The sequence below is a fragment of the Cryptomeria japonica genome, chromosome 5 (assembly GCF_030272615.1).
Source record: "Cryptomeria japonica chromosome 5, Sugi_1.0, whole genome shotgun sequence".
Taxonomy (NCBI): Eukaryota; Viridiplantae; Streptophyta; class Pinopsida; order Cupressales; family Cupressaceae; genus Cryptomeria; species Cryptomeria japonica.
Genome location: NC_081409.1, coordinates 88900427 through 88925838, shown reverse-complemented (window position 1 = coordinate 88925838; position 25412 = coordinate 88900427). Strand labels below are relative to the sequence as shown.

General features: G+C 38.2%; 1 long non-coding RNA gene across 4 annotated transcripts in view; it reads left to right on the top strand.

Annotated features, from left to right (window-relative positions):
- The window catches only part of LOC131054730 (uncharacterized), a 33340-nt gene extending 32377 nt beyond the window's left edge, over nt 1-963 (top strand). For all 4 annotated transcript variants that reach the window (XR_009372545.1, XR_009108028.2, XR_009372544.1 and 1 more), the window contains one exon: nt 550-963. This is a non-coding gene — a long non-coding RNA (uncharacterized LOC131054730). The remainder of the gene's footprint in view (nt 1-549) is intronic.
- Nucleotides 964-25412: the final 24449 nt, after the last annotated feature.

Sequence of the window (25412 nt, the reverse complement as noted above, 5' to 3'; positions counted from 1 at the left end):
GAGTGAGTTTTAAGAAATTTATATCACAACTTGATTGTAGTGAAACAAGCAAGCAACTATTTAAACTTGTTAGAAAACTGAAAGAATCCTAGTATTATGGTCTAAAATAGGGTATGTAGCTACATTTTGGTCTGTTGTGAGGTGACTGCCATAGTGTCATCAAGTTCATCTCCAAGATTGTTGAACATGAAATGGGTTTAGGGATGCAAAATATTTTCATAATTCAAGCATGGATATTGTGAAGAATGCTGGTCATAGCATCCTGAATGAGGTTTTCCCTTATTCCTTTAAAAATATTGAAGAAACAAAACATGACAAAGAAAGTATAAATGTTCCACGTATTTCGAAATGCACTTGTGAATTTTTATTTTATTTTTTTGTTTGTAACTGTCTTCAAACTCAAACAATTTTCTACCTTTGTGATTTCTATTTTTTGTCTTTTTTGGTAGTTGTAAAATGCCCGAATCTTTTTGGATTGGAGATCATTTTCATTATTGTTTTCACTTGCTGCATTACATTGACTAATTTATAGCTGAATTGGTATGACAGGGTGGTAGCATGTTGCAGCGAAAAAACTGCAGTTTGATAAGAAGGATCCTAAAGTGAGCTGAGCAGCTACATGAATTATTTTTCATCATGATGTATAAAAACAACAAGAGATGGAATTAGACTTCAATCATTTATGTAGTTAAAGTTTGGTCAAGCATATTGACTTGATAGCATTGTAATATGTGTATGCGGGAAAAGTGGGCCGATAAAACTCAATATGTAAAAAATGGAGCTCTATGGAGCCTTGCTCACACACCCACATGACTTCTTGATGCAAAATATGGAGTCATGAAGTATGACTCAACTTCCCAAGGATGGTTCCATGGTTCTCTATCTTACACGGTCCCTCAAACCAATGTTTTTGCTTTTAGATCACTGAGCAAAATGGTTTAGGGATGACAAATGCAAGAACGAGGGATGCTTTTGTTGATTTTAATATGAGATGCATCCTAAGCTATGCATGATGCTACAAATGCAATAAACTAGCTATAAGATGACAAGGTTAGTAAACAAAAATATCCTAACATGTTATATTAGTTCATGATTTAAGCTAGATGATAAGGAACATACTCTAAATTAGCATATTTACATTAATTCATGTTTTAAAAGAGAAGCTAAATGATGAGCATATAAAACATGAAAGCTTGAATGGATTTAAGTATAAGTGTGATGCTAAAGACTTGGATATGAAAAATGGAGGAATGAGAGCTCTATTTATAGCAAAAATAGGGCAATGGATGGCCAAGATTGAAAGAGTTAATCAAGGGTTGAGTTTGAAAGTTGGGAATCCATGTTTATAATTGGCACCAATGAAATGGTGACAATTGTCAACATAAGGTTGGTTGAGAGGAGGTGTAAGAAGCATTAAATGCTTGAGAAGACATCATGGTTACCCTAGGGGTTAAGGGTTAAGGTTAAGTTAGGGTTATCCATTGGATAAAGCTTTTACCCAAAGGATAAACTCTTGTGCAAAGGTTTAAGGATAACCATGGTCAAAACAATAAATGCTTGATGAGAGCCTTGGGTTAGATGGAGGTTGAGTTTATGGAAATTTTTTAACCATGTAAGAGGGTTAAGTTAACCATTAATGGTTATGAAGACTTTGGGGATAACTTTGTAAGAGTCCTTCCAAATTTGGGGGTATTCAACGCTTGTTGAATGGATAAAAACTTTAATGCATTTTGAAGACTTTACTCCAAATTTGAGAAGTGACCTCCTCAAATTTAAGGAAAAAGGATAATGGATTGGTTTGGGTTAATTAATTAGGTTTAGAAGAATCTAGAAGAGGTTAGAAAGAGGGTTAGGATACAAGTGGAAGGTGTAGGATTTTGCAAGTGGGTGAGGGAAAATAGGTTTTAATTGAATTTAATTCAATTTGGTTGCAATTAAATAAATTAGATTTATTTAATTTAGGATAACTGTTTTAATTAAATTTGAATTTAATTAAAAGGTGGATAGGGGCTTTAATTGAATAAATGAATTTATCCTATTAAATGGTATAGTGAATTTAATTGAGTAATTTACTTAATTAAATACAAGAATGTGGATTATTTAATTAAATTAGATTTAATTAAATAGAGAAATGAACATAAAATATTCATTTAGGAATATGGTCATTTTTATACGTCTACATTTTGCCCCTCTTTGAAGTGACGTGTGTGCACATGTTATTTCAAAGAAAATGATGTGTTATTGCGATTTTATGATCGATGTTGTTTATGATTTTTATGTTATGCCCCAGATTTGTTGTGTGTTGCCCTAGATTTGATGGTGATAATGCCCCCTCGGGAGATGAATCAATATTTTGAAAAATTTCATTTGATTTGATAATCGCGTTTGCGGCACAAAATTTTGGCTAGGTGAAACGTTGAAATTGATTTATCTCCTGATAATTGACGTGTTTTTAGGGTAGGAGGGAGACCACGAGCAAATTACATGCTCATTTCCCTAACCCTAATTTCATTTTTCTCCTATAAAAGGGAAAAAGTGCTTTGATTTGTTTCATTTGTGCTTGTTGACTTTGGAGAAAGAGACTTTTGGAGAGAAGACAAAATGCCTATTCCTTATTCCACGCATCGATTCGAGCGTGTTCGGAGGCATCGGTGACCTGACGCATACGGATCACCAGTAAGTCAATGCTTTTGACCCCTTTTTGATTTTGAATTTGATTGTTTTTGGTTCGTTTTTTATTTTTGAAATTTGGTTTTAACAGTTTAGCGCATAGAAGTTGTAGTTTAGCGCATACGATAAATAAGGTAGCGCATAAGGTATTAATTTAGGGTAGCGTCCGAAAATGAATAGTTTAGCGCATGAAAGTTTTAGGCTAGCGCATGGTCTCAAGTTAGCGCATGATGAACATAGGGTAGCGCATCAGGTTAAAATGGTAGCGCATAGGTTAGACCTAGTGCACAGGGGTCACAGGGGGTCGCATGGGTAGGGGGATTTAGCGCGTAGGTTAGACCCAACGCATAGGGTCAAATAGGTAGCGCTAGCATGGGATAGGTTAGCGCATAAGTCGGTTTTAGCGCCTAGGGTAGGTTGGGTGGCGCATGGAGGAAAATGAATTGCGCATAGGGTAGACATAATAGTGCGTGGAGAAAACAGGGTGGCGCATGGGTGTATTTCAGCGCACAACCAAGTTTTTGTAGCACATGGATCGGGTTTTGCAAGAGTTAGTAATTTTTGAAGGTGAAAAATTACATAGCAAAAGGTCAATTTTGCTTGGGGAGGTGGATTTTTGCCATTTGTTGTGTCTTTGATCATATTTTTGAAAATGTGTCCAATATGAGTGTTGATATAACTTGATTTAATTTGTGATTTGTTTCAAGTTATTGATGTAGATATGAAGGTGTTGTTTTGATTGAACCATGATTTGTTTTTGCACTGTTTCAAGTTCAATGTGTGGAGCCTGATTTGTGTTACAAGTTGATATGGGTTGGAAACTTGAGTTGTTTTACAAGCTGATATGGGTGGGAAACTTAATTTGTTTTACAAGTTTATGTGATGTGGAGACTTGAGTTGTTTTACAAGTTTTGATATGGTTTTTGAAAACTTGAGTTGTGTTACAAGTTGATATGATATGATGTGGAACTTGATTAGATGAGCAAATTGTTTCATGCTTTTGATGTGATTTTGATTTTGATATCTTTGCTTGGATGTGGACACTAATATTGAATTTGTTTTGTGTTTTGACAGAGTGATTGGAAGTGGTGCAGTCGCGGGAGCGGTTTCCCAGACCTTGGGCATTGATACCATGGTTGGCAAAGGCTGACTTAGATGTGATCGAGAGATGTGGTTTATCATCTTTGCTAGACATGCCTTGGTTCACTGTGAACCGGGGTCTACTAACAGCGCTTGCTGAGAGGTGGCACAGTGATACGAACACCTTTCACTTTGCTACGGGCGAGATGACAGTCACTCCAGAGGACTATTATAGGATCTTGAGGATTCCAGTAGCAGGTGCTTTATTGCCCTATGAGCAGACGGAGGAGGGTGGTACTTAGGCACTGCGGCGTATTTTTCATGATGAGACGGTATGTGGGTATGAGATCCCATGGCAGTTGTTCCTGGATTTAGATTATGCCCCCCTCTCGTCAGTACTAGTAGGGTTCATCGGTGGATTCCTTTGCCCTGATCGCAAGTCAAAGGGATTCTTTGTGGGTTGGGGATTGGTTCTTGAGGAGATGGTGACCCAGGGCCGCAGGTTTTCTTGGGGATCAACCATGTTAGTCCACCTGTACAGGGACTTGCATGACGTTGTGTATCTGGGTTACGACAGTTTGTCAGCTGGCATGACACTTTTACAGGTATGGTGCTGGGAGCACATTCCAGCAGCGAGACCACTGGTAGACAGAGATAGGCCTGTTGAACGGGCATATGCTTATGGTTACAGGGGTCTAGTTGTCCAGCGTAAGCTAGGCAAATTGGAGCATTGGAGGAGGGTCCTGGATAATATAGATACAGTCGTCTGGCGACCGTATACAGATTGTGAGGTCTGGGCAGAGGATGGTCTAGAGATGCCCTATGTGTTTATTAGCCGGTTTTTCTGATAGAGAGATTTCAGGTGGGCAAGGTGTTGAGGCAGTATGGTCGGCAATAGGGTATACCGCAAGGGACCTGCTTGTATGCGCATCAGAGACAAGACGTACCTGATTGGGGTCCTACTATTGACAACAAAGCAGCCATAAAGGAGTTCTCCAGCTTAGCAGGGCAGATATGAGACTATGCTCCCGAGATTTTAGACGCAGGGATGACCCATGAGTTTGCGGGTTTGTTTGCAGCTCGTGTTGTTGCCAGGATATCAGATCTTGAGGAGATGCGACCAGCCTTTGATGATGATGAGGAGGATGTTGGGGGAGATGGAGATGATGGAGGTAGAGGCGGATGATGGGGGAGAGGATATCGGGGGAGGAGAGGAGATAGGGGTAGGGATGGGGGAGGTCGAGTGGAGAGAGCAGTTCGGCGAGCTGTGATGGACACGGGGAGAGGAGGGCTGGCTATTGGAGCAAGGGAGGAGGGGAGAGTGGGAGAGGTGATGGCAGCGGTGGGAGGGACAGATGAATGGAGGCGGTCGGCATAGAGGAGGAGGACTGATGAGTTACCTCCACTAGCACCTAGGACAGGCAAAGGGATAGGGGGTACCCCTTCACGGGTGCCCCTACGGGTCCGAGTCCCGACGCATGTGGAGGATGCGTAGATCAGGACCCTGCATTTAACAGTTCAGCAGCTGGAGGCATAGCTATTGGCGCAGTAGCATCAGATCACTCAGTTGACACTAGAGCGAGACACAAAGATACAGTGACGTGGTTGGGCAAAGGAGTTGGCAGCTAACATTCAGAGAGCGGCAGCAGGGGGTCCGATGAGAGATATTATGAGGGAGCTGTCCTCGAGAGTGAGGGAGGTGGAGTATTACAGATGCCATTACGAGGATGTCGTGCCCAGGGAGCGCAGAGTATAGAGCTTCACACAGGCGAGATCGAGTCGATCTCGAGAGACTGGGACACAGTCAGAGAGCAGAGGCGTGACGGGGCCCTCGAGACAAGATCCTCCTGGAGATCCAGGAGCTGGGACATCAGCTGCGAGACCATTCTCCTCAGGAGATAGTCATACCTAAGAGATGATGTCTCTATTGTATTTTTAGATCATTGTTTTACTTGTACTAGGCACAGACATGATAGATTTTGTACATTTGGATCATTTTTTTATATTATATATAGATGGCACCATTTTCTTTGATCATGTGATGGGTTATATGGATGCATGTTCTATGTGCTCTTTCTTTACTTTGTGATGATGCAATGCTTAGATAGATGAGATGATGCATGATGTAAATGTATGATATATGCTTTGATATGCTGTGAGATGTATCTTGAAAATGAGATGTATGATAATGATAATGATGTGAGATGTATCTTGAAAATGAGATGTATGATAATGATATGCAACTGCTTTTAAAATGATAATGCAACTATTTTAAAATGATATGTAACTATTTGTTTTTGGAGCATCCTCATTCTGCATTTGTCATCTTGATATAACCATATGTTATTTCACTTTTGATATAGGTATCATCATTGAACATTGATTTGTTCGGGATATGTTGAAAATTTATACAAGCATAATGGTATAATTGAACCATAATGATCTGAGAAAAATTTACATGATTTTTGATTTTGCAAGATAGCACAAGCGTCAAGGTATAATTGAACCAGGATGACCAGAGTGCGGATTGCGTATAAACAGACAAGATTAAACCATTTGTATGCGTAAAGTGGAATCATGTCTTTAGTGATATTCGATGTATCAGGTCTCGAGACAAGTATTTACACAGTACAAATGATCGCCTCCCAGACATAAGACTAAGAAAATATTAGAGTTTCCGCATGATCTCTAGCTTTGAAGCATTTAGTGAGAAAATGCAGAGAATCCAATAATTAAAAAGTTCAAATGCAAAAATAGTCAAGACTTTATGCGATAATGCAACATTTAGTACTTTAGAAAATCATCCATCTTTGGTATTTTTGTGATTCTTTGTTTTAGTGATCCAATGTTTTGCTCTGCGATGGAGTGAAGTTTTTGGTCGTTGGATGTGATGTTTCTGAGTTTGGAAAAGAGTCTTGATGTCTTGAATGTGTTACAAGTTCTGACGATTTATTGCCCCTAGCTGAGTGTGCCTCTTGATGTGAATATGTACAGTGATTACCAAGCCATGGCAAAATGTGGTAAGAGGATATATGGATAGACCAGGATAGTGACTACGCTAAGTATGTCCTGAATGGATATTTGCTAAGTGTCAGGCGATGGCTGATAGTACTTTATTGCAAGTGCATAGATGTAGATGGAGGAGCTGTTCTTTCACAATGGCGCCTGTTACCAGGTTTTCACCAGTTGTTTTTATTGTACCCTTTTATTTGCTTTTTCTTGATTTTTTTTTTTGCTTTTTTCGTGCATTAGACTACTCAAGTGTATTATTTCTTTAGATGAATGTTGTTGGTTGGTTCGTCGAGCACATCTCCCTCTGAGGTTGTGAGCTGATAGGCACCTGATCCATAGACTGATATGATGACATAGGGACCCAACCAGTTAGGTTAAAACTTCCCTTTCTTTTCTTGATCTTGTTGATTTCTTGGATTTTCTTTGAGGACTAGGTCACCAACCTTGAAATTGCGAGGGATGACCTTGTGATTGTAGCTTCTGCACATGCGTTGCTGATATGCTTTGAGATGAGTGTAAGCATGCTGACGTCTTTTATCTAATAGTTCCAGTTCTTGCAGTCGGTTGACCCGATACTCTTCATTTGGGATTAAGCCTTTTAGAGAGACTCTGAGAGATGAAATTTCTACCTCCAGTGGTAAAATAGCTTTTGATCCATAGACCAATGAGAAAGGTGTTGCTCCTGTAGGTGTACGGATGCTGGTTCTGTATGCCCAAAGTGCTGGATTGAGTTGTATATGCCAATCTTTGCCTACATCATTTACTGTTTTCTTGAGAATTTTCAGTATTGTTTTGTTGGATGTTTCTGCTTGACCATTCCCCTGGGGGTAGTATGGTGTAGAGAACCGATGTTGTATTTTGAATTGTTCACATAGTTCTCAGACATCTTGGTTTTTGAATGGTCGTCCATTATCAGTGATGATGGAACTTGGAATACCATATCTGCAGATCAGATAGTTCAGGATAAAAGACGCAATTTGCTTTCTAGTGACTGTGGTCATTGGGACTGCTTCTATCCACTTGGTAAAATATTCTGTTGCAATTATAATGAACTTGTGTCCATTTGAAGATGAAGGATGAATTTTGCCGACCAAGTCTAGTCCCCACTGACAAAAGGGCCAGGATGTTGTAAATGGCTGCAGTTCCTGTGCTGGTGCATGTATCAGATTGCCATGGATCTGACATTTATGACACTTCTTGGCGAAGTGGTAAGAATCTTTCTCCATTGTAGGCCAGTAGTATCCCATCCTTAGAAGCTTTTTAGCAAGATTAGTCCCACTTGAATGTGTTCCACAAATACCTTCGTGAAGCTCGTGTAAAGCGGAATCAGAATCGTTACGATCAAGGCAACGAAGAAGAGTACCATCTAGACCTCGACGGTACAAAGTATCAGCAGTAAGGGTATAACGGGCGGCTTGTCGGATAAAATTATGTTTTTGGTTCTGAAATAAGTCAATGGGTAGGATGTTCTTTAAATAATCATATATCGGTCCATATAAAGGTGAATCCGAACCGGTTAAGGCATAGACAACATGGGATTCAGAGTGGTCATAGGCTGGGGAGAACAGTTGCTCTACCAGGAACTCGTAATGACTCTGTTGCTTAGGAATTTGTAGTAATGAAGTGATAGTAGCCATGACATCGGCTGCTTTGTTGTTCAACCTTGATATTTGCTTGAAGGTGATGTGTACAAAATGGTGTTTGAAGTCATCCACCATTCGTTTGTAGGGTAGTAGCTTGTCATCCTTTGTCTGATAGTCATTGTTGATTTGATTGATGACTACTTGTGAATCTCCATAGACCATTAACTCTGTGATTTTCCATTCTACGACCATTTTGATGCCTATAACCAATGCCTCATAATCAACCACGTTATTTGTGCATGGGAGCATAAGCCTATATGATCTTGGTATAGTGTGTCCTTCAGGAGTGATGAAGAGAATACCAACACTTGAACCATGTTGGGTGTAGGATCCATCAAAGTATAGAGTCCATTGCGTGGTAGAAATAGCAAGAATGTCCCTGTCCGGAAATTCAATCTCCATAGTTTGTTTTCCTGGTAGCGGTGCTTCAGCCAGTTGATCTGCAATTGCTTGTCCTTTGATGGCTCTTCGTTCTGTGTATTGGATATCAAATTCACTGAGAATCATGACCCATTTAGCCAATCTACCAGTAAGAGCTGCTTGTTGAGTAGATATTTGAGAGGATCAATTTTTGCTACTAGCTTAATTATGTGTGCTAGCATATAATGTCGGAACTTTTGAGAGGCGAAGACTACTGTTAGACAAGCCTTCTCAATGAATATGTAGTTGAGTTCATAGCCATTCAATGTCCTACTGATGTAGTAGATGGCTCGTTCCTTTCCTTGTTGATCTTCTTGTGCTAACAGTGCCCCCAGTGATATTTCTGTTGTTGAAATGTATAGAATAAGGGGCTTTCCTGCGACTGGTGGTACTAGAACTGGTGGGTTCATCAGATACTGTTTGATTTGATAAAAGGATTCTGCACACTTGGTCTCCCATCTGAAAGGTACATTCTTATGGAGCAAATGATTGAATGGTAGACTTTTATCAGCTAGTTTAGCGATGAATCGCCTGATTGATTGAAGTCATCCTTGTAGAGATCTGAGTTGACTGATATTCTTTGGTGGTGGCATTTCCATAATGGCTTGTACCTTTGCTAGATCCACTTCAATACATTTAGCTGAGACAATGTAGCTCAGTAACTTTCCTGATGTAACCCCGAAGACACACTTCTTAGGGTTGAGCCGAACTTGAAATTTCTCCAATCGATCAAAGATTTTTGTTAGGATGCCAAGATGTTCTGCTCTGGTGATTGATTTAGCTAGCAGATCATCCACATAGTCTTCTATGAATGTGTGCATCATGTCATGAAAGATTGTTGTCATTGCTCTTTGATAAGTAGCCCCTGCATTCTTTAAGCCAAAAGGCATAACATTCCAATAGTATGTTCCCCAAGGATAGGTGAATGTTGTTTTATCTTGATCTTCGGGGCTATTTTGATCTGATTATAGCCTGAGAAACCGTCCATTAGTGAGAGCATTGCATGGCCTGCTGTGAGGTCTACAATTATGTCGATGCTGGGTAAAGGAAAGTCGTCTTTTGGATAGGCTTTGTTGACATCTCTGAAATCAGTGCAGATTCTGATACTGTCGTCTGGTTTTGATACTGGCACTATAGAGATCCATTCTGCATAGTCGATGGGTCAGATGAATCCGACATCTAATAGTTTCTTTAGTTCAGCTTTGACCATGAGTGCCACCTGTGGATTCATCTTTCGTAGTTTTTGTTTGACTGGCTTAACTTCTGGAGAGATGGACAAGTCATGCATGATTAAGTGTGGATCAATTCCAGGCATATCAGCATATGGCCAATCAAAGTTAATTTGCTTTTCTTTAAAAAAGACGATAAATGCCGATCTTTCCTCCTCTGTTAGAGATTCTGCAAGGTGTATGTTTTTGACTGCTTCTGTGGTACCAATGTTGATTGATTGAGTGAGCTCAATCAATATGGGTGATCGCTCATGAAAGTCTCTGGAAGAGTGTCAAGTCTCCCATCTTTAGATGCCTTAAAAAGGTTTTCACCCTCAGATGCGTCCTTTATTTTTACTTTTTTGTGATCTAGAGCTGCCATTGACTGGTTTTTAGCATCAAATCTTTTATTTGGTTCATTTTTGCGACTAAGAGACTTGGCACTCCCTGGTGTGCAGACATAGTTACTTTGTTCGCTGGTAGAGCTTGTTTCCGGGTTAACAGTACATAGGTAATGGATAATAGATTCATCGTCTGGGAAAATTGGTATATCATGTATTTCGGGTTCGTCCCAGTCAATGAGGTCAGGAAAGACAAGCGGTGAGGAATCGTTCGGTGGATCAAGTTCTGCCACTGTAAGTGTCAAGACATAGGTTTCATCGTGATTGGTTTTGGTAAAGAAGTCAAGGATTTCATCAAGGTCTTCGATGGTATTATCCTCCGTATAGACTTGTTCATAATGTTTCTGTTCGCTTTTCTTGGCGTCATAGATATTCTGTGGTCCAAATTCAAGAGGTCTACCGTTTGCGTTATGTTCTTCCTGAGAAAGGGATATGGTACCAGTATTATTAGTGATATCTGCAGTAGCATTTGAGCAGCTACCCCATTCATATTCATTAGAATCAGTCTCTGAGGCATCATCCCAGATTCTATCAGTGTTGTAAATAGGTATGTTGTAGGGTGAAAATAGATCTTTGATGATGGATACCGGTTTGATAGTTTTTGTTGATTTGGTGTTAGATCCTGCTTCTATTTTCTGTATTTGTTCATAGACTGTGCCTCCTTGGGGAGAAATAATGGTATCAGGAGATGATACTATCAGTTCTTGAGATATTGGTGTTTGAATATGAGCTACTGCTGCAGATATGACCTTCTTGTGACTTAGAAGCTTTTCCTGATGTAGCTTATGTTCTTGACGTTCACATGCCTTGCGGATTGTTTCTGCTGACTCAAATAGTGCTTCTTGCCAGGATTCTTCTTTGTACTTCTTCTTTGCTTTCCATTGAGGTTTTGGAGTTATGCATGGTGTCTTTTTTAATAGGAAAGTGAGTTTACAACCTAATCCTGTTTTGTCTCTACTGGGCTGTGAAGGAAGATCCATGGGCTCAGTGACTCCTTCTTTGCATTTGCCAATAGGTCCTTTACTGTCATATCCCATTTGTTGCATAATTAAGTAGCCCTTTCCATATAGGTGTGTTGGCAGAACTATGTCCAGAGCAGCTGCTCTGTTATCTTCTTCCTCATCTTTGTATAACCAGCTAAGAATGTCTTTATCTTCTGATTCATGTGCTAGAGTGCCTAGTTGGATGAAGGTACCATCAAATTTGGTGATGGGTTGAGTTACCTGATGTGTTGATGGAGTAGGCAATCCATGAGATCTAGGTGATGTTGGTAATTTGGCCAAACACAGGGGTTCCAAAGAGTATTCTCCCATACCTTGTTCTTTGATTTGCATTTTCTGCTTGAAATCTCTAGATAATGATTCGGGCTTTGCCTTTTGTAGATCTGATGTTGAGGATCTCTGCTTTTCCCTATTATGAGGAACCAAACTGTCCTGGGTTGCCCCCATTGCATTACAATGTTGAAATGGATTATGATCGGAAGATATAGAGACCTCTTGTCCGTTGTAAGGAAATTTGACACACTGGTGATACATAGAAGGCACTGCTTGCATTTCATGTATCCAGGGTCGACCTAATAAAATATTGTAGGTGAGGTCTATATCTAAGACCTGACACATAATATCTTTTTGCACTGGTCCAACTTGAATGGGTAACATCACGGTTCCTTTAGATGACCTTTCCTCATCATCATAGTCCTTTATGGTAATCTTTTTACGGGGATTAATAGACTCCTCCGAGAAGCCTAATGCACGGATAATCTTTAAAGTACATATATTAAGTCCAACTCCTCCATCTATTAAGACTCTTTTTACTCGGTGTTTATAAACGATGACTTCAATATGGAGAGGAGTGTTATGCGGATGACTCAAGGAAGTATTATCATGCTCTGAGAAGGTGAGATTATGACGCCCTGTCATATGTGCGACCATGGCTTGAAATCTGTCTGCATCCAGATCTTGAGGTACATTTGTTTCCAAGAGCACTTGTTCCAATATGTTTTTGTGTTTGGGCGACAGTTTCAACAATTCTAGTATAGATATCTGAGCCGGAGTTTTGCATAGTTGGCTGACTAAATCATATTGGATCTTTGGTGTAGTGGTTGTAGGCGCGGTATGTCCTTTCAAGACATATTTCTGAGTTCGGGTTGTTACATTGACAGATTCATGATCATGTTGGTCTCAGATTGTGATGATGTTTACCTGATGGTCTTCAGTTGATATGTGATTGATGGTGTTATTGTAGATGTGGTTGATACGAGCTCCACGTGTATCATTTGAGGTTGAAACTCCATCTTTGTTGTAATTTGGAAGAGGATTTTTAAAGGCTCCGTGGTCACCATTTGTTTTGAGACCATCTACCGTTAAGTCACCCCAATCAATCATGTCTTGAACAATGTTTTTCAATCTCATGCAATCGTTCGTCCGATGACCCTTGCTATGATGAAAATCACAATAGTGTGAATCATTCCACCAAGGTGGTTTGATTTGGGGTTCATAGTTACTGATTGCAGGTAAAGAGAGAATCTTGTTTGCCAGAAGCTCTTTGAATGCTGACTCTAGTGATTGCCCCAGTGGTGTGAAAATACACTTTTGGAAATCGTTAGTGCTGTCGCGTGAATTGTTATTAGGTCCTTTGGTTTTGTTTTGAGTATCGTTGGTGTTGTTTGCGTTGGGTTGACCTTGATTGGTGTTTGGTGCATATGTGTTAGCATTTAAATTAGCACCTTTAGGATTTTTCGTAGCCTGAGGATTTCCGGATAATGCGAGCACTGGTTGCTTAGATTTTGGATCATGCGATTTGTTGCCTTCGTTTTTTTTTCGAGTCTAGAATCGAGACTTGTCCAAGTTGCTGTTGTTTTGGTTATTGTAGTTTGATGAATTTGTTCCTTCTTTGAAGAATTTGAGCGTTCCCTTTTTGACACATGCTTCCTCTACTTGAATGCTGTTTTCAATCAATTTAGAAAGATGGTATGCATTGGAGTTTGAGCCTGTAACTCATCTCACCATTCAAGTTGTCGATGAAGATTTCCATTTTCTCCTTTTCAGGAATATCTCGAGGATATCGTGATACCATATGTCGCCAACGTTGAAGGAATATCATGATTGTTTCGTTGTTCTTTTTTTTGGTGTTGCAGATGTCTAGCATGGTTATAGCATGTTGAATGTTATAGGAATATTGTGTTATGAACTTGTTAACCAATTCATCAAACGATCTGATAGGCAGTGTAATTTTGGATAACCATTCCATTGTTTGCCCTCCCAAGCTTCTTGGGAATAACCTCATCAGATAGGTGTCATCATGAGCAAATTCAAGACTCATGGTACAGAATTCTCTGACATGATCATGGGGATCACTTTTTCCATCGTACTTGTCAAATTTAGGCATGTCGGAGTTTGGAGGAAAAGGGATCATGTGCAATCTTCTGTCAAAAGGATAAGGACAGATTTTGTTTAATGAGTACTGCATTGTTGTCCCTTGTTGCATGTCTTGCATTTTTCTTTGTAACATTTGCATTTGTTGAGTAAGGGCAACCAAAGGCGCATTGTTTTGCTGAGGGAAAGGTTCTTCCCTTGTATTGATCCTGGGTTGAAACGGTGTATGGAATGGTATGTTTTGCTCGGGAATGTATTGCCTTGGTGTATGTTGTTCCGGTATGTTTTGATCTGGGATGTTTTGTCTTGGTGTATGTTGTTCTGGTATGTTTTGATCAGGGATATCTTGTTCAGGGTCGCGTGCTTCCCTTTCTCATTGTCGTTCTTGATATTCGTAATGTTGAGGTCGCGTTCTAAATACATCTGCGTCAAGGTTTTTAGGGAGTTTTACTCTTTTACTTGTGAGCATGAGCAAATATTTTTCTTTGTCATTTTCCATGAGCCTTTCTACAAGCTTTTGGAATTAAGCACTTTCCTGACATTCCTGAAGAAGCTCTTCAGAAATTTTAGTATCCTCTAGGTGTGGACCTTCAAAAGGATTCGACAACCTTCGATTCATACCGGACTTTGTTTGTGCCTCGCTTTGTTGGTTTTGTTGAGAGTGAGTAACAGATATTTTAGTAGAAACTTACAGTGACGAAGGGGACAAAATCCTCTTTGATATGTTGCTCGAGGGTTGGTGGTTCAGGTCAAGGTGTGTTATAAGTGATACACTCGTCGGGCAAGAATGCCGGATTGATCCTTCCTCCACAGTTTATGATTTGATTAAAAGCAGATTTTTGACAATATGCCCTAGTCTTTAAAGGCTCTTTGTCAAATTCGTTGGATTTGTTTTGGATATAACGTTTGACGTGATGAAGGAATACTCGATGAGATTTGAAGAGTTGACGATTGATGTATAAAAACTTGTTTCTCTTGATAAATTTGGAAAAACTTGGTTGTTGTTTCCTTAACGTGATGTTACGATAAAGATTCTTTCTTCTCAGAATATGGGGATTAGTCATACATAAGTGATCAATGGTTTCCTTCGATTTGTTTTGGATTTAGTTTGATCTTGTTTTGTAAATTCAAGTTTTACTTTTATCAAAGTGAAGGTTTAGATGCCCCTTTATGACAAAGCGTGTCAAATGATATGGATAAAAGTTTCCTGATATGGAAACTTGATTTGACAACCTGAAGTTTTTAAACAAGTGTTTTTGAGATGAAATTCGTGAGATGATAAAGGATCCTTTTGATACTTGTGATGATGTTTCTGGATTTTGATAGGATAGATATGTTTTATCGTGCGATCAGTTTCGGATTTTTACAATGTTTGTTTTGACACAAACTTTGCTCAAGAAATAGCTTTTAAAGCTTTGTTTTCGCTACTCTGCTTTGATGAAAAATGATGCTGATGAAAAGAGGCTTCTGAAGATGTTTTCCAAATTTTCCAAATTCCTTACTGTTTTGCCCCCTGTCTTTCTGTTTTTGGTCACGCGCTAAAATAGAGACAAGATGCGCTATTAAATTTACTTCATGTGCTAAAAGAATGACCACATGCGCTAGGCTGCCCCCAGCCACGCGCTAAAGTTTTGACTGTTAAATTTTGTTTTCTGTTTGTTTTGAAAGGCTATGCGCTAGTATGGGTCTGTGATGCGCTAACTGTTAAACCCTACACGCGAAAGTTTGGCTTCCACGCACTAAGCTGATGTTTCAACGCGCTAGGCTATTTTCCTGCTGCGCTAATTGTTTAACACTATTTTGAAATTTCGGATAAAACACTACTGTTTTGACCAAACGCGCTAACTTGATGCTTGGATGTGCTAACATAAGTACCCTACACACTAAGAAGTTGTTCCCATGCACTAAATTGCCTTGATTTTTTCTTTGGTTGGTTTCTTTGTAATTTTCGGATTTGATTGTGAGTTTTTTCAGTCTTGATGGATGATTTTCTGAAGTAGTAAATGCAAGCACATCACAAAAAAGACAACCATTTTGCCTAATCTAACAAAAAGTGTGTTTTGTGAGGATGTGTTCAAATCCCCAATGTTTTAACAGGTTTGGATACGAATAATACACTTCAGAAGGACTCTTTATTCAAAGGTCATAAATACCATCATAGCCCACTAGTTTCGATACTTTGTCAACTCAAACAACTGTGTCACCCCCTAGAGGGTGCCCCTTTTTTTGCCTTTTGCCAGAAATTAACTCAAAGTGAATTGCTTCACAATTGAGTAGTTATCTTGGGAGATATATGGTGAGTGATCTTGGGGGCAGATTCTTCCCCACCTTTGCACTATGATGTTATAAATGTTTGGTTACTGACTCGGTTCAAGGTTTCTATTTCTATGGTTCGTAATTAGGCTTCCTGTTCGGTCGTCAGTGATAAACTCCTTCAAGAGGCTTTCCAACCTTTAGAACAAAGACTTTATGTATCTCGAGGATATTGGGGGAAGGCTAATCACTGCGCGCAACCGTTGAAAAGGATTTTCGTCACTTTCCACTTTTGATTATAGTGGATAGGAACACTTGGCATCAAAGTCATTTCCCACTTAGGTTATTCCTTTCACACCGGCCATAAATGGCTTTAAGAGTTGATTCCAACTCCTTGGGAAGACAGACCTGTTAAAGAAATTTATTTGCTTGAAGTAAAGAAAGCTTTAAGAGGTCTGAATTTTTGATCACCCAGTTAAGGGGAGAGCATATTCCTTCCACTTTCAAGACAAGGCAAACAATTTTTCTTTTTAGCCTTTCAAGATAAATGATTTGTTAACTTCTATTGGGAGATGTTGCTCCAAAAAGCATAGTGTTAATTTCATTTCCCCAAATCAGTGATTATTTTATCTAAGAAAATAATCGAGTCAACAAAGCAAAAGGTTCAATTTGGTCAACAAAAGAAAAATCGGTAAACAAAAGGAGAATAACTTCCCTCTTTGATTGCAACACATTTTTTTAGGTGAGGTTCTTTCCTTTGCAAAAAATTTGAAAATGAATCCTTTTATACACCAAAGGATGGTGAGGTTCTTTTTATAGCTACTTTTGCAAAAAAGGAAGGTTTGTATGGTTCTTTTTAAAGCCCAAAAATATGTTTTCTCCTATGAAAGCAAGAAATGTTCTGATTTGTGGTTCTTTTTATAGCCCAAAGGAAATAGGTGAGTTCAATTTTAAGAATAAAAGAAGTTCAAAATTTTAAACTAACTTAACTAAGTTAGTGAAAATCCTAACTATCTTAATATTTTTAAAATTAAGTTCCTATCTGCAACAAATTTGTTAGAATCATGTAAGAAAACAAGTGGAAAATGTTAGATGGTTGGTGGACTTCAACAAGTATACTTTTTTACTCCTGGTTACAGATTTTAAATTTTTGATTTCTGTCTGTTTTCGATGCGCTACAAAACAAACTATATGCGCTACAAAATATCCGTGATGCGCTAAAAGAAAATGGTGATGCGCTACACTATTTTTGGGATGCGCTACTCTGTGTTCTGGAAGCGCTGCTCTGTTTTTCTCTCGCGCCGAGACCTACAAGAAAAGTTTAATATTCTGATGTGCTAATAAAGAGACTTGACACGCTAGATGATGGACCCAACGCGCTGAACAGTGAACTGGATGTGCTAGGCTATTGACCAGATGCGCTAGGGAATGATTCCCACGCGCTGATTCTCATTTTCCGCGAACCTGGAAAAGTGGTTATATTTGAAAACTGATTTGATATATGGGGTAATGCCCAACGGTGGGCACCAAAAATGTATGCGGGAAAAGCGGGCCGATAGAACTCAATATGTGAAAAACGAAGCTCTATGGAGCCTTGCTCACACACCCACAAGACTTCTTGGTGCAAGCTATGCAGTCATGAAGTATGGCTCAGCTTCCCAAGGATGGTTCCATGGTTCTCTATCTTACACGGTCCCTCAAACCAATGTTTTTGCTCTCAGATCACCGAGCAAAATGGTTTAGGGATGATAAATGCAAGAACGAGGGATGCTTTTGTTGATTTTAATATGAGATGCATCCTAAGCTATGCATGATGATACAAATGCAATAAACTAGCTATAAGATGACAAGGTTAGTAAACAAAACTATCCTAGCATGCTATATTAGTTCATGATTTAAGCTAGATGATAACGAACATACTCTAAATTAGCATATTTAGATTAATTCCTGTTTTAAAAGAGAAGCTAAACGATGAGCATATAAAATATGAAAGCTTGAATGGATTTAAGTATAAGTGTGATGCTAAAGACTTGGATATGAAAAATGGAGGAATGAGAGCTCTATTTATAGCAAAAATCGGGCAATGGATGGCTAGGATTGAAAGAGTTAATCAAGGGTTGAGTTTGAAAGTTGGGAATCCATGTTTACAATTGGCACCAATGAAATGGTGACAATTGTCAACATAAGGTTGGTTGAGAGGAGGTGTAAGAAGCATTAAATTCTTGAGAAGACATCATGGTTACCCTAGGGGTTAAGGGTTAAGGCTAAGTTAGGGTTATCCATTGGATAAAGTTTTTACCCAAAGGATAAACTCTTGTGCAAAGGTTTAAGGATAACCATGGTCAAAGCAATAAATGCTTGATGAGACCCTTGGGTTAGTGGAGGTTGAGTTTATGGAAATTCTTTAACCATGTAAGAGGGTTAAGTTAACCATTAATGGTTATGAAGACTTTGGGGATAACTTTGTAAGAGTCCTTCCGAATTTGGGGGCATTGAATGGATAAAGGCTTTAATGCATTTTGAAGACTTTACTCCAAATTTGAGAAGTGACCACCTCAAATTTAGGGAAAAGGGATAATGGATGGGTTTGGGTTAATTAATTAGGTTTAGAAGAATCTAAAAGAGGTTAGAAGAGGGTTAGGATACAAGTGGGAGGTGTAGGATTTTGCAAGTGGGTGAGGGAAAATAGGTTTTAATTGAATTTAATTCAATTTGGTTGCAATTAAATAAATTAGATTTATTTAATTTAGGATAACTGTTTTAATTAAATTTGAATTTAATTAAAAGGTGGATAGGGGCTTTAATTAAATTTGTAGTGTGTTTGTGTGTTGTGTCGTTTTGTGGTGGTCTTAGGTCAATTAGGGGTCTTAGGTCCATTAGGGGAGGCCAAAGAAGCTTCCACCTTCACGTGGTTGGCCTTGTTAGTAGAGAATATTTGAATAAATATTCTTGAAGCTAAGGGAAGCTTACGTGTAAATATTTTTATTTAAAATAAATATTTTTTTATAAATTTAAGTTAGTTTGAAAAAGAAAATTGTGAGTGCAAAGGTGAAATAAAAGTACATTTTAATTATTCATTATAGTTTTCATTATAATGATATGCTTTATCACAATTAATAATGAATTAATCAACTTTATTTCAACCACTAAAATAATCAATGTTACAATAATTGAATTCTTTAAAACTAAATATAAATAAAATAAAATAAAATGAACTTTACAAGTTGGGATAACACTAAAAAGAATCAATGTTAGAATGATATCGTTTTGAGGGATACAATTAGGGTTGGGGTTAGGGTTTTAAGGTTTATGGTTAGGGCTTAAAGAAGTTACCCTAATGTTGGGGTTTTAGGGTAATAGGGTTACGGGTTCGAGAAAAAACCTTGAACCCTAAAATGTAGGGTTTAGGGTTAGGATGTTATGGTTTAAGGGTTTAAAGAAATTACAAAACACTAAAATTTAGGGTTAGGTATTAGTGTTTAAAGAAAAAAAATTAAACCTTTAGGGTTATGATTTTAGGGTTTAAGGTTTATTGTTTAAAGAGGCTTTAGGTTTTACATTCAAACCATAAACCCTAAACCTAACCCTAAAATTTAGGGTTAGCTTTAGAATTAATGATTAGGGTTTAATGTTGTAGGGTTTATGGTTTGAAGTAAAAAACCCTAAAATATACGATTATGATGTTAAGGTTTTAGGGTGTAAAGAAGTTACAAAACAATAAACACTAAACCCTAAAATTTAGGTTTAGGGTGGGTTAAAGGGTTTATTTAGGGTTTACAAAAAAAACCCTAAACCCTAAATTTTACGATTATGGTTTAGGGTTTACAATTATGGTTTACGGTTAGGGTTTAGGGTTTTTTCTTAGAACCTACCCTAAACTCTAAATTTTAGGGTAGGGTTTTTTCTTTAAATCCTAACATCCTAACATTGATTTTTTCTTTAAACCCTAACATCCTAACATTGATTTTTTCTTTAAACCCTAACATCCTACCCTAACCCTAAATTTTAGGGTTTAAGGTTTTTCCTTTAAACCCTAATCATAAACCCATAAACCATGAACCCTAAAAACCGAGGTTTAGGGGTTTGTAACTTCTTTAAACCCTAAAACCCTACATCCAACCCTAAAATTTAGGGTTTAGGATTTTTTCCTTAAAACCCTAAACCCTAATCATAACCCTAAACCCTGTAACTTCTTTCATGTAGGGTTGGATGTAGGGTTTAGGGTTTTAAACCGTAAACCCTAAAATCCTAACCTTAAACCCTAAATTTTAGGGTAGGGTTTTTTCTTTAAATATTAACCCTAACCCTAACTTCTTTAAAACCTAAGCCCTAAAAGCCTAACATCCTAACCATATGTTTTTTTTCTGAAAACCCTAACCCTAAATTTTAATGTTTAGATTCTTTAAACCCTAAACCCTAACCCTAAATTTTAGGGTTTTTTTCTTGAAACCCTGATCATTAACCCTAAACCTTAAACCTAAATTTTGGGGTTTTTTTTTTAAACCTTGACCATTAACCCTAAACTTCTTTAAAACCCTAAAAGCATAACATCCTAATCATATATTTTTTCTTTAAACCCTAAACCTAACATCCTACCCTTTTTTCTTTAAATGCTAACAATAAACCTAACCATAACCCTAAATTTTAAGGTTTAGGTTCTTTAAACCCTAACCCTAAATTTTAGGGTTTAAGGTTTTTTCTTTAAACCCTAATCATAAACCCATAAACCATGAACACTAAAAACCAGGGTTTAGAGTTTTGTAACTTCTTTAAACCTTAAAACCCTACATCCAACCCTAAATTTTAGGGTTTAGGGTTTTTTTTCCTTAAAACCCTAACAACCCTAAACCCTTCTTTCATGTAGGGTTGGATGTAGGGTTTGGGGTTTTAAACCGTAAACCCTAAAATCCTAACCCTAAACCCTAAATTTAGGGTTACTGTTTAGGGCTTCAAACCCTAACCCTAACTTCTTTAAAACCTAAACCCTAAAACCCTAACCCTAAATTTTCATGTTTAGATTCTTTAAACCCTAAATTTTAATGTTTAGATTCTTCAAACCTTGATCATGAACCCTAACCCTAAATTTTAAAGGTTTTTTTTCTTTAAACCCTAAACTCTAACCCTAAATTTTAGGGTTTAGGGTTTGAAACTGTAAGCCCTAACATCCTAACCCTAAACCCTAAATTTCAGGGTAGGGTATTTTCTTTAAATCTAAACCCTAAATTTTATGGTAGGGTTTTTTTCTAAATCTAAACCCTAAACCTTAAATTTTAGGGTTTAGAGTTTTTTCTTTAAACCCTGATCATTAACCCACAAACCCCAAACCCCAAACCCCAAACCCTTAAACCTCTTAGGGTTAGGGTTTATTTTTTAAACCTTAAACCCTAAATTTTAGGTTTAAGGTTTTTTTCTTAAAACCCTAAACCCTAACCCTAACCACCCTAACCCCTGTAACTTCTTTCATCCTAACCCTAAACCCTTAAACCTAATCATTAACACTAAATTTTAGGGTTTAGGGTTTTAAACCGTAAACCCTAAAATCCTAACATCCTAACCCTAATACTCTACATCCTACCCTTTTTCTTTAAATGCTAACTAACAATAAACCTAACAGCCTAACCATAAATTTTAAGGTTTAGGTTCTTTAAACCATAAACCCTAACATCCTAACCCTATATTTTAGGGTTTTTTCTTCAAACCATAAACCCTAAAACCTAATCATAAAACAAATTGGGCTGGCCATGATTGGTTTCCCCTCCATTGAGAGGTAGGTTGCCAATTCCCTTGAAACTGGTTTCCTTGACCCTGAGGTGGATACCAGTTCCCCTGTGGCTGCTGCCACTATGGGACTTGATTAGCAAATTGCTGCCCTTGGCCTTGTGACCCATACTAATGTGGATAGTTACCAAAATTTTGAGAATACTGTGGTTGCCATTGGTTATTTGATGCATAAGAATTACCACTATAACCAGAAAAAGAAAGTGGATCGGGTGGCATACCTTGTCTTTGAAAATTTGGTCTTCTTTGAGAAACATAGAAGACTTGCTCATCCTCACCTTGAACTGGTTTGAAGTTAGGTACTTCCACATTTGCAACCATCTTACATTTGCAATCTTTCTTTCGTTGTTTACAACAAGGACAGAATTCTGCAAGGAATGCATCAGCTTCCTCATGCTTCTTCTTAGCTGCCAATGCATCCAACTGGGTAGCCATATTGTTTATAATGTCCTCCTTGAAGTCCTTTAATAGATGACTAAGTTCCAATCTAGAAACTCCAGTTCCAGATGCTGATAATGGTGCCCCTGGCTTAAATCTCCTATTCTTCTTAGAAGTAGATCTGGAATACTTTTTGCAAATTTGTCCTATTTCAGCCCAAGTGGATTGTGTAATGTCACCTCCTCCCACAAGATCTAAGGAATCAGTGCATTCATCACTGATACCCCTCAAAAATATCAATTTGAGGGAATCTTCATTTAGAGTACTATGCTTGGACTTTTTGACACTAAACAAAAACCTTTTCAAATAATCTTCAAGACTCTCATCTTCAGTTTGTGTCATTCTAAAGATATCATCCCCATGACGATCAATACCTCTACAATAATCTTTGTATTTTGCAAGAAACAATCATTTCATCTCATCCCATGTGTTGATTGTGCTACTACCCAAGCTCATAAACCATCTCAAGGATGACTCCTTCAAGGTGGCAGGAAATTTTTTGAGTCCATGGGCATCTATAGTATAGTCAAAACTCCTACAGAGACCATCAAACTCAAACAGGAATGTATCGGGATCCTCTATCACCAACCCATAGAATTTAGGGAGTGAAGATGCTGGAATGTTCTTGAGGTTAGCATTATCATGCTGATCAGAGATGGGAAACTCAAACGTTGGACCTGGTGGTGGTGGTAGATTATTCCCACTAGGAGGAGGATTCCCTTGCATTGGGCTTGTGGGGGTTGTTACTATAGGAAATTCTTCTTCTTGTGGACCAAAAAGGAACTGAAGGCTACCTTCCGGAAATTCAGATTCAGGGTGATTCAAATTCTATGGGGCTTGGTAAAGTTCAGCAAAAGGATTTATATCTGGGAAATTATCTTCTGCATGATTAGGATGAGTGGGCAAAAATCTACCTCTAGGGTCTCTTCTCCTGCTATGCACGCAGATTCATGAAATTTTCAAACAATTAACTAGAAACTATAATAATCAGAATAGGTTCTTAGTTTGACACCATCCCCGGCAACGACACCAAAAATGTCTACTCCAACTATAATAATAACTCTAATTGAAATCTCAATCCAAAGTTTGGACAATCATCTGGTAAAGTTACTATTTGCATGGCTGGTGTTCATTTAGTTATCAACCCAGGGACGTAAAACTTGAAATGGGTATGCACTATATATGCACTAAGCTCCTTCAATGGCTATTCTACATTGCTATAGTAACTAACATTATGCAGAAAAGAAAGGCAAGAATGGAAATCATAGAAGGCTACATGAAAGCTTATAAAAACTATGATGGAATGATCTAATGTAAATAATAGAAATCACTCTGTTTTGGCTTGGCTGCAGGAATAGTCAGCGGATCTATTTCTAGTGGCTGCAGGAACAATCCAAGCATGAACTTCTACTGCAACTAAAGAAGAACTAATTTCAATGAACATAAACACAAGATCACTCACAAAGTGGGCCCCCTTGGATGAGTGATATCAATCTTCCAGCAAAATACTTTTAACAGATCAGAACAACATATCTTTCATTCATTTCTTCCTGAAAATGATTACATGTTCTAAAAGAAAAACTCTGGAATGCTTGCCAAAATTCTCTGCTCTATTCCTTTCTATTTTGTCTAACCTCTAAGAAAAAGGAAGAGCTTATTATAAAGCAAAGGTCAACTACAATGTACAACTCAAATCATGCCCAGAAGAAGAGGCGGATGATTGATAGATGAAGAAGATAACTAGAGCTTGGTTGCAGGAAACGTGGATCTAAACTGAACCACAGTCTTTGCACACCATAGTGATATTTTGCGAATTCAATGCACACTAGAGTTAAACTCCCATAGTGATGTATGACTGCTCCGGTTATGCCATATCTTGCGCTCTCTCGGCTCCTCTTCAGTTTGATCTCCAATTATCTCATACGTGATTCTTCATTCCTTAGGCGTGAAAGGAGAACATCCACCGCAACATCATTTATTATCTGCACTAAAACTAAAACAACATACAAGGACATGCATATGTATTTTACTTAATTAATACATTAATTAACTCACATATGACATTATCCCAAATCCACATAACAACAGGAACAAATCACTTGGCTGCAGGAATAAATTGGCATGGTTGCAGGAATAGACCGGCAAAGTTCAAACATAATTTCATAAGTTTAGGTTTAACACATGGAATACATATAGTCAATGATAACTCAATGATGAACCACTAGTACCAAACCGGTACTGAGAGGGGGGGGGGGGGGTGAATCAATACAAACACAAATACAGTCAAAAACCGGTTTGACAACAAATACCCCAAATGACTGATAAACAGGGATACCGGTAAAATAGAGTGCAACCGGTAACATCCAATATAGCTCAATCAGTCATGAACCGGTCACTCAATAAGCTTTCCTCTTAACTCAATACTACAATATCATTATATTCTCATGCATAATCCAGTAAACTTAACCATCAGATCTTCACAACAATGAGTTCAATATGTTTTATAGACAGGCATAAAACATAGAACCTTCATGTGCTTAATAGATAAAACAAAGCATCACAAGACAGAAGCATTTTACATGACACACATAATTTTCACGTGGAAACCCAATTGGGAAAAACCACGGTGGGGATGAATACCCACAAGATGCTTTTTGAACTCTTTACAAGTCCGCTCTGTTAGGAGCCTTGTCCGGTTAAGGACATTACAATAGGTTCTGGTAAGAACCGATCCTGTTTAGGATCATCTGGTTAAGGGATACCCGGTTAAGGGTTAAACCCGGTAGGGTCACCTTGTTAGAGGATTTCAAGAACTCAATAGCTGAAAGGATCCCCTAAGCTTCTCTAGCTTCTCAGAACTCATTAGCCTCGAGTTACCTGGTTAAGGGATTTGAAACAAGCCGGTTAAGACCACTCGATTTAAGGGATTTTGAATCAAGCCAGTTAAGGCTACCCTGTTAGGGGATTTTACAACTGTTGAAGTGGTTAGAGATCAACAAGTATTACAATGATCTCTTAACAACACTTAATGCTAATGCAGATCCGTTTAGGCTCCTCTTTTCCTTCTGCACATTCACTTTGCAGGTATCTCTTCTCTCCTTTGGTCTAGCAAGAATCACGTATCACTTTCCTTGG